At 44.0% G+C, this 16,387-nt stretch overlaps 1 protein-coding gene and 1 long non-coding RNA gene across 26 annotated transcripts in view; one reads left to right on the top strand and one right to left on the bottom strand.

The window, feature by feature from the left end:
• Limch1 (LIM and calponin homology domains 1) overlaps window positions 1–16,387 on the top strand; it is a 313,045-nt gene that overhangs the window by 158,530 nt on the left and 138,128 nt on the right. The gene's annotated exons all lie outside the window — the stretch shown is intronic.
• LOC120096605 (uncharacterized) lies at window positions 9,814–11,193 on the bottom strand. The gene is made up of 3 exons (XR_005493257.2): window positions 10,991–11,193; window positions 10,237–10,294; window positions 9,814–10,138 (listed from the first exon to the last, which is right to left on the bottom strand). It is a non-coding gene; the product is annotated as an uncharacterized LOC120096605 (long non-coding RNA).

Genomic DNA, 16,387 nt, shown 5'->3' with positions numbered 1-16,387 from the left:
CCTCTCACCTGAGACCTCTCTTGTGCTCTGCCCTTGTCTCGACTGCCTCCTTTGGCATTGTGAAAATCTCCCTTTCTGGCAACAAACCAAGGAAAATCATGGCAAAAACTGGCCAGGGAGGAAAAGTCAGTGGTTCTGGATTCAAGGGCTGCCTCCCCCACTGGTCCTTGCCCATCGCAATCTATATTTATAGCAGACATAGAAAGGACTGGAGGGTAGCCCTGAGAGGTTTTCTAATAAAACCCTGTCAAAACTGTCTGAACGCTGAGCACTTCATGGCACCGGTTATCGAGGGAAGGAAATTTCTCTTCATCAAATTTATGGGGCTGGATCGAAAACCAAACTGAAACAGCTTCATGAATCCCCGTGGCAAAATGATTCATCTTCATAGAGTCGGAAAATCTATTTTTATCACCTTTATTCTGCCAACTCCTCATTTTTATTCTCTCTCTGAACTACTGTTATTTCCTTTGTGGTGCCAAGTTAAACCAAATATCTCCAGAGCCTATAGCTGTTCTCGTTGGATCCTTCCAGCCCGGCTGACTCAGCAGAGAGGGAAGAAGGGGCTGCTGGTTCTCCACCGCATGGGTGGGGCTACCTGAAGTTGCTGCCTGGAACCTAGGGGGTCTGCCTATGGGTATGAGCCGTACTCAGCAGTTTGGCGTGTTGAGTGTTAGGGATGGCCATAACTCTTCCAGCTTACCCAGGTAAAGAAGGGACAAGAATAGACACACTGCTCTTTCAGCCCTCCCTTTCTGACAGGGAAGGAAGCCATGCAAAGACGTGCATTAGACAGAAACAGACCCTCTGAATTCATGCTATGTACTTCCCCGTGTCCCTTTGTGTTCCTGGTCACCCAGCCCTCTAGTTTCTTGCATGCACCCAAATGGTTCTTTGAGAGCCCTAGGAAATGCTAAAGGCAGTGGGATTGTTTCCTCTGAAGACATTGAAAAGAACCTGCTTTCAGGTTACCTTGGATAGCATATTCATCAGCTTCTTCTTCTGATGATAAGACACTAGAGAGACAGCCAGAACAGAGCTATGCAGGTTCAAAGCTCCTGCCAGCATCAGCGCCTGGTACACAGATATTCAGTAGGTACTGAACACATGTAATGAAATTCCTTATAAGCCCTAGCCTTTCTTAAATCTGTCTTTCAGAAGGTAGAGGCATGCTTTGTTGGTAGCTGACATTTCTTCTATACAGTTAGTGGGCCTAATCTGAAGTCCTAAATTTTCAGACTACATTATCTTAGCTGTATATCCTGGCAGATTCCTTAGTCATTTGAGGCCCGTGTTTACTTGCCTGTAAAATGGGCTTAATAACTGTCTTCTTGGCTTTCATAAAGAAGAGACGCAAGAGCAGGAGAAGTAGAAGGAAGGGTAAGCAGAGGAGAAGAAGGAAAATAAGAGAGAGGAAAAGGAGGAAGAGGAGGTAGAGGAGGAGGAGGAGGAGGGAGACTGATTATTGGGGTGAATTTGGAATCCTTTGAGTTTAGTTCTAAATATAAAGTCCAAAAGTTCTGTTAATAAAACTTTCTCCAGGAGGAAGGACAATTTGAGTATGAGCAAGTAAAGGAGATTGGTGTGTGTGTGTGTGTGTGTGTGTGTGTGTGTGTGTGTGTGTGTGTGTGTACTGTCTGCACTGCTACTGCACTAGGCACTAAACCAAGTGTTAGGTGGTCAGTGTTAGAACCAGCCACCTCAGGTTTTATCCTGATGTGTGCTAGTGTCTAAACCCTGCGGGTGTAGCAGACGTAGGGTGCCAACAGCTAATCAGACCAAGGAACTATCTCAAACTGTCTCCATGACCCTTTTCGCATGGCTCTAGAAAGGGATGTCCAGTAGACCAAGAAGGACAGCATTTCTGTGCCTTCCTAGGCAGCTACAAGGGGAGGCAGGGTGGGCTGTGTGTATGGAGTGGCATACCAAATTGTTCTGGAAAGCAATGTAAAGGAGAGATAAGGACGACCCCCTAGGTAATTGGTTCCAAGTATCTACGACTTCCGAGTTTTGAGCAGGTGGGTTGATAAAGGCCAGCTTCCATGGCTTCTGCTACTACCTTGGCAACTGAGCTTGTATTTAGTTTCTTCCAGAACCCAGACCCTCATATGGCCTTGGATATATGAGATGTACTAATTTCTATCTGGCTTCTCCAGTCCGTAGAGATTTACTTTAATATAGTGTGTCCCTCTTGACACCGAATGCCTTCCCCAGTGACCTGTACTTGCCCCTGACCCATTCCCTCTCCTCTGTGAAGGTTTTTATTCCTAGACACTTTAGGCCTCTCAGACCGAGCAAGGCGTCGCTGTGAGTTTCAGAGCGCAGTGAATAATTTTCACTCTGCTTTCTCTCTGGTGGCTGGATGGATTCCTGGGCTCTGTTTTCTGTAAGCAGTCATTTCTTCCACTGCAGCCATCTGCAAGGAGCTGGAGGTTACGAAATGACTGGGGCATGTTTTACATGGCTACACTCAGTCTCTTCTCTTTGCTTCTCATGTAAGTTTTGGCAGGGATTTCTATGGTTGTTTCTGAAGGCGGTGCTGGAAGACCCTGTTGGTAAACAGCCCCTGGCTGATGTTGGCTGTGTCCCCACGAAGACCGTAAAAAGTACAACTTGAAAACTTGCTGTGGTTTCTCTGCCTCTCCAAGGGCCAAACCCAGGACTGACCTCTGAGACCCTGACCTCAGCCATACTTGTGGGATGAGCAGTGGCCTGGAATTGTTTTGCCTTCACTGGCTGCTTCCTGACTCCTCTGGGCCAGAGCACAGCTCTGGTTCAATCAATTTACCATCGTTATATGTCTTGGGACTTTCACTCCAGCCCTGATTCTGCTAGAATTCTTTCTGACAGAATCATATTTCATCTTCCTTGTTCAGCTTGAATTTTATACTCTCAGAAAATCTCAAGTTTCCAAGGTACTTTTTATCCACATTGCTGTTTCTACATTTTCACTTAGTATAGGACAATTTGGGATATTCTTGGACATGTGATTGACTATATATATGTAGATGACACGAAGGGTAGGAGGTTTCTGTGCTCAAAATATTCAATCAAGGCAAAGTCCTAAACAAATCTACAGATTTATATCTATTCATCTACCCACCTACCTACCTACTTAGATAGTAAAGACTTTTAGGAAGAAAAAGTACCTAGGGAAAAAGTGATTTGAATAGATTAGTAAAAAGGAAAGTTGAAAAATAGTAAGGAGGGAGAGAGAAAGGAAGGAGATGGGAAGAAGGAGAAAGAAGAGCTGACTGTTCCTTTCCCTCATTTCCCCTTAAATACCCCTGCTGTTTTCTGACATTGACTCAGCTCTAATGCCTTAAAGTAAATTCCTCTCTTCTCTTAAAATAAACATACACAGGAACACCCCAGTGGTGTTGCAGACACCCCTCAATCATGTTGTTCACATTCGGTCTCACTGTGAAGGAGACCCCTCCGAGTGTTTCCATAAGCCCTGCAATGTCTCATTTACATCAGTGTGAGTATTAACAGCAAGAAAGAAAAACTTCCTAGAAATGAATCCTCATACCTTGAAAACAAGAGCTAAAGAGGTACGAACTATTTCTTGAAATTGTCCTGAAGAATTGCCTATTACAGATTCCCATGTATAAGGCCCAAGGTATCCATTGACTCTCAAGAAATGATGAGCATTTGTTAGCATCATCAATGTAGGGTTTTTAATGGTTAATGATTTGATGAAAGCTGATTGCACCAACTGTATGAAGAAGAAAGTCCCACATGGAACTGTGCCTAAGATATTTGGACGTCAATCCCTCCAGTGGATCTAGCACTGTTTTCTCTAGTGAGTATCCCTAAGACAGCTGGTCAACCTCAAGACTCAGAATGTCTGATGGTATTTAGTTTTGATTGTAAACATCCACGTTATCTTTTAAAAGAAATATACTGATCTATAATTGTACATGTAAATATAAAGAAACAGAACACAAGAATTATGATCCTCTTTTGCAATGTCCCAGGAAAAGTATTACTAAACCAGGGTCTGGGTCTTCTGGCTTTCAGGACCCAGTTTCTGCCATGTATATGACTTGACATCCACTTGCCCATATAAACTTAGAGGAGGGGCAAGCTCTTGGTTTCAGTCGATCTAAACACCAAAAAATGAATCTGCTGGTTTGGGTTCCAGAGAGGATTGCACTATCAAAGACATTTCTTCCCCGGTTTGTTCAAACTCTGATACATTTCTGTGATGAACTTACAACTCATAAGGTCTGAGTGAGCACTTCAGGGAAGCAGAGCTCAGAAGACCATAGGGATCAGCCATCTCTGTCAAAGTGCTCACACAATATGCCCACAGAGAGGGTGACATCATTAGAGTACTTATGCCTAAATTCATCTGACACAAAGGTACTCTTGGGCAGGTAGGTGTAGGGGCAGCCAGCTCCTGCTCACGTTCATCCATGTCTTCGTCAAGAGCTATGGCAGCTGTCCTATTCTTTCTACTCAGCCTGGTCTTCTCCTGCTCTTCCCATGAACTGTTTCCTCCCCTTGGGGTTTCCTTTCGAGACTGGCTCTCTGAAAACTTCACACTGGACCATTTTTTCACTCAGCTTCACCTCCCCAGTGACAACCGTGAACTAGGCCTGGTTGGTGCAGGTGAGGAACCGGCCTTTGAGGAAGGTCTAGCTAAAAGAAGGCTCTAAGGCTTATTTATAGAGCCAACAGTGATATCAGCCAGTATCCACTGGAAACATCCTCGCCTTCACGTGTGCATCCATCGATCCCAGAATTCACCTCACCTCCTCCTGTTTGTTGTGGTACATGATGCCCAATGTAGGGAAAACCCAGATGTTGGATGGAGGAACAATGTTACTATCGGCAAAGCCCACCCACTGTACCACATGAGTTGCTGCCTCTGAGTTACTTCTGCACAGTTCCTCATTGGCCCATGATAAGTGATGACATTGCTGTCAAACACACAGAATCTGTCTCTACCTTCAAATACTGGACCTTGTTGGGAGAACATTTGTGGAGAAACTCAAGGGGTGTAGTTGGTTCAACTCAATTAGATGTGGGGAGCTGTGGCGAGCATATGGACCTGACTCCCACTGTAGCAATGAGAGCTTTGAAGATACCCCTGACTCCTATCTTGAGTTCAGGTTATGACTACAGGGTCCCCGCCACCATGGTGGTTCTTTAGAGAAAGGGTGAGTTATGTTTGAACATGCTAAGGTCTTCTTTGTATACCTATAGAGATGGTGTTTTGTATCTGAGCTAGAAAGTTGGAGGTTTTCATGAATTTGAGAGGCTCAGTACACATAGCTGAAGTTCATTCAGTTCTACGTTTCTTTCCCTGAAGTGAATGAAGATTTTACTTTTTCCTCGAGCACTGGGATAAAGGTTAGTGTGGGGTCCAGCACACTGATATGTTCCTGCATAGTCATTGAATGAACTACAAAGTCATCTTTGAATGAACAAAACTTGAAGGGATGTTGTCACTATCATTATTCTCCCACGCAAACCTTAGATCCTCCATTAAGCCCCTCAGCCTCAGAGCAGTGCTGCCATTTGGGATCTTGGGTTCTTGGCTGTCAGTTTGAGGTGGTGATGATGATGATGGTGATGGTTATTAATAATATAATAATAGTAATAATGCAAAGGTATCTCTATCTGCACCTTTTTGAAAGTGTATGATGTGCATTTATTTTGTGATTAATTTTTATCATTTTGACATTCTACAAGTCCTGGTTAGGTTTCTTTTTCTCCCTCATTTTCTTTTGCACGCATGGATGACAAACTCACCATCGTGGAAAACATCTTTCTGCAGATATTCACATCTATATTTCTTCCCGGAATTCAACCTCTTCTCCCATGAGGACACTTTTGTGCTGCCAGTAACACAATGAATTAGAACCGTTTGCCTGACTGCCCAGTCATATCCCTCAAGCCTGGTCAGCCACAGACCTGTGGTTATCCTGGTGGCTTTATATGCTGTAATTTGGGTTGTAATTGGCCGACTGAAGGATCAACCACTCCAAAATATATCTACGGCCTGTTGGAGAACAAAAGCAGCTAGTGACAGAGCTTAAGAACACAGAGACTCCTTCATAGATGGAACATTCTTGAGCTCTTTGAATAAAAGCAATCTTCCTCTGTGTGTATATGTGCCCAGGAAACGTATGAAAAAATAAATCCAGTAGCATGGTGCGTGTGTGTGTGTGTGTGTGTGTGTGTGTGTGTGTGTGTGTGTGTGTGTGTGTTTACTTAACCCTGCAGTTTTTCTTGGCAGGACTTAAAACAGACTTAGCTGCCATCTACTTTGCTCCTGTTGAGGAGAGGAATTGGGCCCAGGAGATTGCGATGGCAAAGAGAAGCCATTAAGGAAGGAGGCCAGGAGGAACCTCTTCTGCCCTGCAGCTCCCTAGCTTTCCGTTTCCAAAGCCGTCATGCACATCTCTGCCTGTTTATCTTTCCTTTACTGGAGCTGTGATGTCTGAGCCCACTCTAGACACCAACCTCCTCCATTTGTCCTCCCTCATCTCCAAGTGCTAGGTCAGCCTGCTGTCATCCACAAGCAAGGTTCCAAACAAAAGGCCTCATTTATCTGTGCTGGAGCAGCTGACAGAGGACTTTTTGCTCTTCTTAGCCTTCAGGGACTCCTCAGCTTGCCTAAGTTACCTCCTGGGTCTTTGATCTAAACTCTGGTTGCAAGGTAATGAGGCTGCAGTCATCGGCAGTATTCTCCGCCCTCTCCCACCTGTCCTGTTTCCACTCTGAAAACAACCCTCTGGCCTGACACATGCCCACAGGGACTTTGGTCCCACAGGACAGCTCTAGAGCTCCCTCCTTTGTGGTGACCTCAGAGCTTCCTTCCACTACAAAAGAGTGAAACAGATTAATCACGCCGAAGTTCAGTGCTGTGCGAGTTGGAATGCTAAGAAAAACTTGGAGATATTTTTAGCGAAGTGTAATATTTTGATGAGTATCTCTCACCTGAAACATTCCCCAAATCTTCTATTTCTAGGGTTGTTTTTTTTTTTTTTAAAAAAAACAGCTTCACAGGGGGTATGGTATTTGAGTTGGAAAAGAAAAATATTTTTATTTCCTGTCCATGACATTGAGTGGCATTGATAAAAACATCAAGGTCCTTTGAGTTCTGGTTTTTTTAGGGGGGGGGCTCTAGGGTGGGAGCATGCATTATATAAGAAAGACCTTGAGTTGTGTTTGTTTTCTTTCTCCTGTTTATCAGCTTTCCAAGAGAGTCGCTGAGGAAAGTAATCATCAGGGTTGGGAAACAAAGAAAGCTCTGAGAGAGGCCGATAGCCAGAGCAGCCACTCTATCTGTCTATACTCTCAGCCTTTACCTCAGCCATGGTGCTTGCTCATGCACAGTCTTAAGACAAAACTTTTCCGTCTTAACTCGTAGGGGTCGATTCCTCCACCACTCTATTTAATGACTGTTTAGTCACTAAGCCTGTGAGTGATCGTCTCTCACACTTGGGGTCAGGAAAGAATTCGCTAGAGTGAGGCACAGGTTTGACTTTCCAAGGTTAGGTAAACAGAGAGCTTATACTTTTAAATGATTTTAGGAGAAAATAATAGATTTAGAAATCTTTATTCATTGCACTTTATGCTTATTCGATGTTTTAAATGTTTGGAGTCATAGATCAGAATTTTAAGTTGGCTCAGCGTGGAAACATGAAATATTAACAATTACCAAAATAATTGTCCCTGCCTGGCTTCCCAGTTTATCCATCAAAATGGTCCAAACTCTGCCACAAACTTTCAGCAGACGTTCACAAACTATTCACAAGTAAAAAACTGTCTTCCATGTAGAAAGACACCCTCACACACCTATTGTGTGTGCATAGGTATGTGACACATGCACGCATACACATGTATTTATGCCAATGTGTGTGTGTGTGTGTGTGTGTGTGTGTGTGTGTGTGTGTGTGTGTGTGTGTGTGTAGTGGGCACAAGTTGACAATGAGTACATTTCTCAATCCTTCTCTCCCTTATTTTTTTTTTTTTTTTTGGAGACAGGATGTCTCGTTGAGCCTAGAACTCAATAAATCATCTAGGTTTGCCAGCTTGAAAGCCTGAGGAAACGTCCCGTCTCTGCTTCCCCAGGGCTGGAATTACATGCTTCCGTGCACACACATGTACATGCACATGCGCGTGCGTGCACACACACACACATGCGCGTGCGTGCACACACACACACACACACACACACACACACACGTATGAGCTGGGGGAACACTGGTCCTCACGCTTATGCACCATGCAGTGAATGAGCTGAGTCATCTCTCAGCCCCATCCTCTCACAGGGACAAGCTGTATGAGCCTGCTTATATTGCATTATACCTGTGGAAGGGAGTTGACGTGTTTCTCTTTATCCCTACCTTCTTCTCTTTAACCCCACATTCATTCCCTGCCCCTGAGTCTTTCAGGCACACAAACCTTCCTGGTTTGCTGTTCCGCTTAGCATGCTGTCCCAGGCAGTGAGGGCGTTGCTTCTGCTGGGATACATTACAGCCCTATGTCCGAGGGAGCTATAACACAACACGGCAAACGAGACCCTCCAGACGCAGCTCTGGCCTGCCTCTAGCTTAACTTCATGCTTGGTTCCCTAGTGGTTGCCAAGGCGACTCCTTCCCTACTCCCACCCAGTAGCTTGGGTCCTCACTACTAAAGAGCCAAAGGTTTGCAAATGGAGACTTTCTTTACCCTTGCTGTTTCCCCCCAAATTTGTTTAACTGACAAACCATTGTAGTCACTTGTGGGGTGCAGTGAGATGTTATAATCTAGGGTGACTTGCCCGGTGCTGTCTACCATCTTGCCCACACCCCATTTTGAGGTGGGAACATTTGAAGCAAGCATCGATTCCTCACAGCCCTCACCATGCCACGAAGGAACTCATCTGCTCCCTCGTTCTAAATGAGTCCTAGTGCCCCCGACCAGTTCTGACCCAGTCACATCCTGTCCTCCTCACCAGTCTGCCAGGCTGCTCTGTACTCTGAGTTTGACTTTCTTAGATTCCCCATCTCACAAGATCGTGTGACACTCGCCTCCCTCTGCCTGCGAGTGTCTGTGGTGTAGATTATGAAGAGTCACCAACCTGCTGAGCCTACTTTCTGCTCGCTGAGCTTGGGCCGACTTGCTCAGCTTTATCCAGTAAAGTAAGGAGTAACCTTAGCACCAACCCCATGGGGCTGTGGTCAGGCTTGACTGAGCTGTGTGAGCAGAGCAATTCAGTTTCTGCCTAGGGCGCCATGTGTGTTCCCAAGCAGTTGGTGATGGTCACTTCTGATGTCATTCACATCTTCCCCTGGACCTCCTCATCTGTGGGATGGCACAACGACAGCATCTGACCAATTGATCTGTGAGACACAAAGGCAGTGTGCTGTCTCGCTCTAACGAACTCTCAATAGTGCTGACTTGGAAGACCATCCCATTCCCCCATGTGTGGCTCTCCACTCGAGGTTCATGCTGTAGACCATAAACTCTCACAAGGCTTGGAGTCTGAACTGTCCCGCCTCTATGACAAACCACTTGCCCTCTTGGTTTCTATTCTGCGTTTGAAATGTGTTCTGAGTGAAACATTTGGAATAATCTTTCCAGTTAAAATATTTTAGCAAAAAAAATTTTAGCAATGATCACAACACTTTTTTTTTTTTAAATCATGTTCATGAGAATCCTGTTTGAGAACTTCCTTGTTCCTACCCAAGAAAACCTCTAAGGACCCTAGTAAATTTTCTTCGTATTAAAAAGAAAATTTTCATTTGATTAATGACACCATGCCCTGGCCCTATCCCAGAGTATAATCGATCAAGCTTTAATCCCCCAAAGTCATTCTGATTTTCTATAGTTATATTTTTAATTTGTAGACCTTTGGCCAGTTTCACAAAAAAATTAAATACTGCTGCCTTCCAGACACACATTCTACGGATCAAGAGCAATGCTATGCTGTACCTCTCATCACGGGCCTCTCCCCGGCCCAGATCTCCACCCAATTCTTTCTCTTTCGGAGCATAGTCCTGGGGAACTAGTTTCCATAATAAAGGCAGAAGGAGCAGGAACGAAGTGTGGTTTCCAGCCAGGAAGATAGGATAGAAGCCCACAGTCCTGTGTTGCAGGCCAGGCTTGGTCTCCAAAGCAGAAGAGCATGGATTGTCTAGTGGTAAAAGGAAAGAATACAAAATGACTTCAAAGAGCATTAAACCTGTGAGACTTGGGGCCAGAGTCCTCCCTGGGCTCCCCCGGAGTTCTTACTATTACTGATGGCAGACACCAGCTGAGGGCATTCCTCTGATGTTTAAAAATCTGTTTCCTGGATTGAGGGGACAGAAAAGTGGGTAAACATCAGCTGTGCAAGCATGAGGACCTGAGTTCAAATCCCCAACACCCATATTAAAAAAAATAGACATGGCCATGGGCTTTGATAGGTGGATTCTTGTAACTCACTGGCTGGCATGTCTAGCCAAAATGGGAGGCTTTCGATTCAGTGAGAGACCCTTGTCTCAAGGGGATAAGTCAAAAAGCAATGGAGGAAGACACCTCCAATGTCCTCCTCTAGTCTCTACATGTGTGACCATGGCGGCATGGATGGGAATGGGGCGCACACACACATGTACATACCATGTACATACATGTACACAACAGAGATATACACAGAGACACACAAAACACAATACACATATACACACCTCTAAAAAGGCATTTAAAAGGTACCTGTTTACAAGAAGGTAAGAGTTAAAATGCTACACACAATCTGGTTGGTTCATATTATATTATCTTATATCATATCATATCATATCATATCTTCAAGTTCTTTTTTTTTTTTTTTTTGGTTCTTTTTTTCGGAGCTGGGGACCGAACCCAGGGCCTTGCGCTTCCTAGGTAAGCGCTCTACCACTGAGCTAAATCCCCAGCCCCATATCATATCATATCATATCATATCATATCATATCATATCATATCATATGCTCAAATAATACCAGCTGGCTAAATGGATAAGAAAAACTACCTGATACTGTTAGCTTATTCCACTCTTCTAAGCATTTAAAAAAGCGAGTCTCCCAGCTTCAAAATGCAGACTAAATGGCTTGGGCTTATCTTGCCTCACCATCTCTGGTGTATGGAGTTGGACTCCCAAGCACTTGGCCTGAAATTCTAAGTAATAGTTGTCAGGAAGTGGGCAGGCATTCTTCCCTTGATTACTGTTTGTGTGAACAGTGAGCACCATGGCAACAAGATGCTAACAGCCAGATGAAGAGCAGAAGCATATGGAGAGACGAGGAAGGCTTGAGGCTTGAGAGAAAGCCTTCGCTTGGCTTGTCTTGGTATGGCCATGTTGCTAACATGGTTTTCATCTTGTTCATGTACATCTTATGAACAAGAGGACTAGGTTACTAAGATTAATGAGTCAATTAGCTAGTGTCCCCCTTTTGTTCTACCAACAGCTTATAAAATATACTACTACTGTTGAAAAATAAAAGCGTTGACCATGGAAAATATCAATATAATCAAAAGATAAATATATAGTTTCTGTAATTGAGATAGGAACTTGACTTTAGTTTCCTGGTACCATAGCAACGTGGAAAATATGATTAATTATGTAAGTTTCAATGCCCGTGGCAGAGTCACACCAATTTTTCATGAAAAAAGAAAGCTATTGTTAACAGCTAGGCTTGAAAGAAATCTTGTTATAAGTACATATAGAAGACGAACTCTGATTCCAATGTGTCTCCTATCTCTCTGCCTCCATGATAGAGACCAATGTCATTCAAGATGGGAAGTTTTGAAAGTCATCGTCAGGAAGCTGCTTCAATTAGATAGGAAAGCAGATGGCTTGTGAGCACTGACGTGTGTCCCTCGCTCCTCCGGCTCTATCTATAGAGTCCATGAGTTTCACTGACTTCTTATAATCGGGGACATTTATTACAGCCATGGCTTATATTGCCAAACTAATTAGAGACCATTCAAAATGCTACTCAGCGCTCGACAATTCCAGAGAAAACAGCTAAAAGGAAAATAAGCCTTGTGAGACATGCTTTTCTTTATATAACCTTATGGAATAAAAGTTAAGTTCACTAACTCAATATGGACAGATACTGAGAATCTTCCAGGAACTGGGCTATTTTTGTGGCTGTAGAAAAACAGAGATATGAGTTCACGCAAGAGCGTTTACATAGAGCAGAGGGGAGACTATGATCCCCTCTCTTTTTCACAGCCTGGGTCAGGCTTGGTTCTTACGTCTTTAAAGAGCTGAAGAAATGGTAAGAGTTGAGTACTGTGAGGCATGTGGAAATGAAGTGAAATTCTAATTTTTAATCTGGAAACACTGGCATCGGCCATGCTCCAGCATTTGTGCAACATCTTGGTTGCGTTCTTTCCACAGTGGTGGAGCTGGGCTCAGAACAACAGAAACAGTGAGGCCCTCAAGGCTGAAACAATGTGTTATTTGGTCTTTTAAGAAAACTTGCCAAGTCCTGTAGTAGTGGGACAGCGCTTGCTGTGTGATTGTGAGTAAGGTGAAGCCTCAGTGACTCACTTTACTCCATGTGGTTCGATCTGTGTGTTCCTACAGACTGATCTCTCAAACTTGGCACCTGCTAAGCCTGCACTGGGATCTACATGAGAGGAAGGAAGGATATTCTAGAAACCTGGGCCCATAGACCAGCACCCAGGAATTTATAATCAATACCCTTTTGCTCATGGAGCAGATGGCGCTTGTTCTAGAATCTGATTTTTCTTTACCCCTTGCTGTTTTGCTCTCTGAGGCTGCCCCATTCTAACCTACCTAAAGTTAGAAGCATAAGCATTCGAAGGTTTTGTATCACCAATCACGCCCCTTCCTGTCCATCCTAGACACTGATCCCGTTCTTCGTTACCACCATCTTTTCTCAGGAGCCTGGATGGCTTTTTAGAAGTGTTTGTTTGAGGGCTGAAGAGATGGCTCAGCGGTTAGGAGCACTGACTGCTCTTCCAGAGGTCCTGAGTTCAAATCCCAGCAACCACATGGTGGCTCCAGTCACCTGTAATGGGATCTGATGCCCTCTTCTGAGGTGTCTGAAGACAGTTACAGTGTACTTATATATAGTAAGTAAATAAATCTGTTTTTAAAATGTATGCTCGCTCTCTGTAAGGCTCTGCATATGATGTCACTCATTATAATCATTGGAAAGCTTGATGTAAGCAGGAAGTGGGACCAGGGATGAGACTTCAGGGCTCACGGGAGTGATTTATAAAATTAACCACTCAGGAAATTACATTAGCACTCAGAGAGGAGTTGTTGTTATTATTATTATTATTATTATTATTATTATTATTATTATTATTATTGGAAGTATTCTAGTTTTCCAAGTCTAAAAGGGGACTTAGATGATTATTATGGTGGCCGCTTGTCATTGGGTTCACGCATCTTAGGTATATCCTTCCCTTTATGGAAGTGACCCCTGATCACTGGACACTCCTCAGTCAAGGGCAGGTGACTTCCCAGACCGTGTGAACATCCAAGGTGCCCACTGCCATAAATTCAGGGTTCTAGTCATGAAATGCGGGGTGATCCACCTTTGGAGAACTGATTACCTGTTGAGGGAGGCAGACATTTCAACTTAGGATAGGGAGTATTCAGAAGGATGTAGCCCCAAGGTGCTGTGGGAATACAAAGAAGGACATTAACGGAGTTCACTTGGGAATTTGGCGAAAGCTGTTTTGGGTAGATAAAAGGAGAGTTTTGAAATTTTTTGAAAGTTTTGCAATGCTTTGAGTTTGCTGGGCATAGGAGACCCAGGCAGACAGAAGAACAAGATGTGCAGACAGACAGAGCAACTGTACAAAAGTGTAAGTCTAAAAAGAGTAGGCTCCAGTGGGAAGACAGGGTGAAAGGACCAAGAACTGAGACACCCTGGGTACCAGGTCTCTAGGCTTGGGATCCCTTCTGATGAGAATCTAAAGAAATTGTGTTAACTATGCATGGTGGGGTTGCAAACAGAGTGGTAGGCTGACCTAGTATCCCAGGGTGGACATGCAGTCCTGGTACCCTGAGGGTGAGCTCCCATCGAAGGTGCTAGAACCAGTTTTATAACAGTCTCTCTTGAATCTAGCCACGGGTGACCAGCTTTAGCACCTTTCAGTTTTTAAAAATTTACCATTTATTATATGCCCGCTACCTTTTGTGCTGATGTTGTAATGTCTCAATGTAAAAACAAAAGGCACACTGTCCGTGTTTCAGGTTGTCACTGGGAACAACTTCAGAGCAAGGCAGGGACAGTTCCATGCCAGTGGCTAGTTTCCAAGTTCAAAATCAGCAGAGCCTAGGACTCCAGTCCCTATAAAACCAAGGTCCTCCACCCCCACCCCAATCCCCGTAAGCACTAAAGCTTAGAGCCAATTCTAAGGGAAAAGAGGTTTTTTGCTTTTGGTTTTTAATATGGATAAGATTTCCCACCATCTCTTTGTCTGTTTTTCTATTTTTGCCCCTGGACTATGTAATGACTCCAGGTCTCAAGAACAGTAACAAGGGTCAGTTGCTCGTAGATCAGAGATAGACAGGCTCAAGGCACTGCTCTGGCCAAAATGGTGAGGTGAGCAAGCGTTGCTGCCAGTATCTCTCCTGCATGGACTCCACCAGGCCTGCCCTTAGATCACGCAGTTCTTCCATTAACACCCCTGCAGCATCAGTCCTAGACACTCACACCCATGCCGAGATCTACTTTTCTGACATGTGTGCCTAGACCACCTCTTTTCTAGAACGGTCTCATGAGTTAATTTTTCTAAATGCAGGAAATCCATTTTTTCTTGTGCTCTGGATATATGATTTCTCTTTCATTTTTTCTTTTAGATTTATTTGACTTGTTTTATATGTATGAATGTTTTCCTCATATTCATGTCTGTATACCCCACGTGTCCCTGATGCCCGAAGAAATCAGAGAAAGGTATCAAATCCCCTGAAACTAGAGATATGTGTGGTCGCAGCCACTGCAGGTGCTGAGGATTTGAACGCTGGGTCCTCTTCATCGTTACTTTGGGCTGAGATGGCATTAGCTCATTTAGCAGTGGAGTTACACATCTGGGCCTCTTTCTCACGTCAAGCTAAAAATAAAAATGAAAACAAAATGTATGCGAGCGTGTGTGTGTATGTGTGTGTGTGTGTGTGTGTGGTGTTCAATTTTTATCTATCTTGTTGAATCACCTGTCTTCTATGTCACAATCTTCAAGTGTTTCCATTGGATTTTGTAAAGGATTTTTAAATTACTTTTTAAAAATTAACTAAATTAACTAATTAATTAATCAATCCATTCATTCAGTAAAGGTTTATTATGTACTCACTCACCAAGTACTAGATTTAATGGGAGAGTGAGACACGGGGAAGAGACCAGAGAAAGAAGAGAAAAAGAGGGAGAGGGCAGAAAATGTCTGCCTTTTATTTGGAATATGATGTAACTGATCCCAGGTGGAGCTGGGAACTAAGCCAAAGGTAGACTGGGAAGGTATGACCATTGCCATGGCAACAGTGACCAAATGGTGTAGCTGCTGGAAGTGAGAGCAATTCCTGATACCAAAAATGCCCATATTTAGGTATGGATGACATCATGATGGCACTCATGATAGGCGAAGATACACTTTAAAAGTTTGGTGATCAGCTTCAAGGCATTGTCAGTGTTGCTGTACCTTTCAAAATGGAGGCCCCTCTGTTCTATTCAAGAGCTCCTGTGTTTGATTAAAATTCTAGTCATTGCCCTTTGATTGATAGTTGGGGGCTTGGAGAGATGTTCACACAGCTGCGTGAACAAGGCAAGCACAGTTGGCAGATGTGGAAACTGCTCATAAATTAAAAAGCAGTTTTCTGGTGAGCGCTATGAGCTTGATCAACATCACAGATCTGTTCATTTAGCAGGGGTTTCCTTCCGTTTCCATCGGATGTTCAAGCATTTCCCCCCCACCCATGTTGCCTAATATAAGCTATGGAACATTTCAGATGTGGGAGCGCATGATAAATAGCTCCAGGCAATGAATGCTTTTGGTCCCTTACGCTGTATGGCGTGCCCTGGGTGGAGAGCCAGCTGAAATTCCCCCGCTAGTTCTAGGCCCCCCATTAGTGTTGCCCGGGATGTTGCCCTTTCTCGTTGGCTGGTACGGGAGGATGTTGAAGATGCATCACCCTAGCTGACCCAACATTCGAAATACAAAGTCCATTCAGTTCTTCATGTATTTTCATCAAATATCAAGAATACACCAAGCACTAGCAATGCATCAGTGGACAATACGCCTGCCCTTGAGGAGCCCGCAGTCCAGTGTGAAGACACGAGGACAATACTAATGAGTGGGAAGGTCGGATAATACTCGAGGCAATGAATTCAACATGCAGGGCTCGCAATGCTGGGATGAAAGGAAGAAGGGCCTACTATTGATTTTTTTT

This window comes from Rattus norvegicus, chromosome 14 (genome assembly GCF_036323735.1).
Source record: "Rattus norvegicus strain BN/NHsdMcwi chromosome 14, GRCr8, whole genome shotgun sequence".
NCBI lineage: Eukaryota > Metazoa > Chordata > Mammalia > Rodentia > Muridae > Rattus > Rattus norvegicus.
The sequence above is the reverse complement of the archived record's forward strand: the minus strand, read 5'-3'. Positions and strand labels throughout refer to the sequence as shown.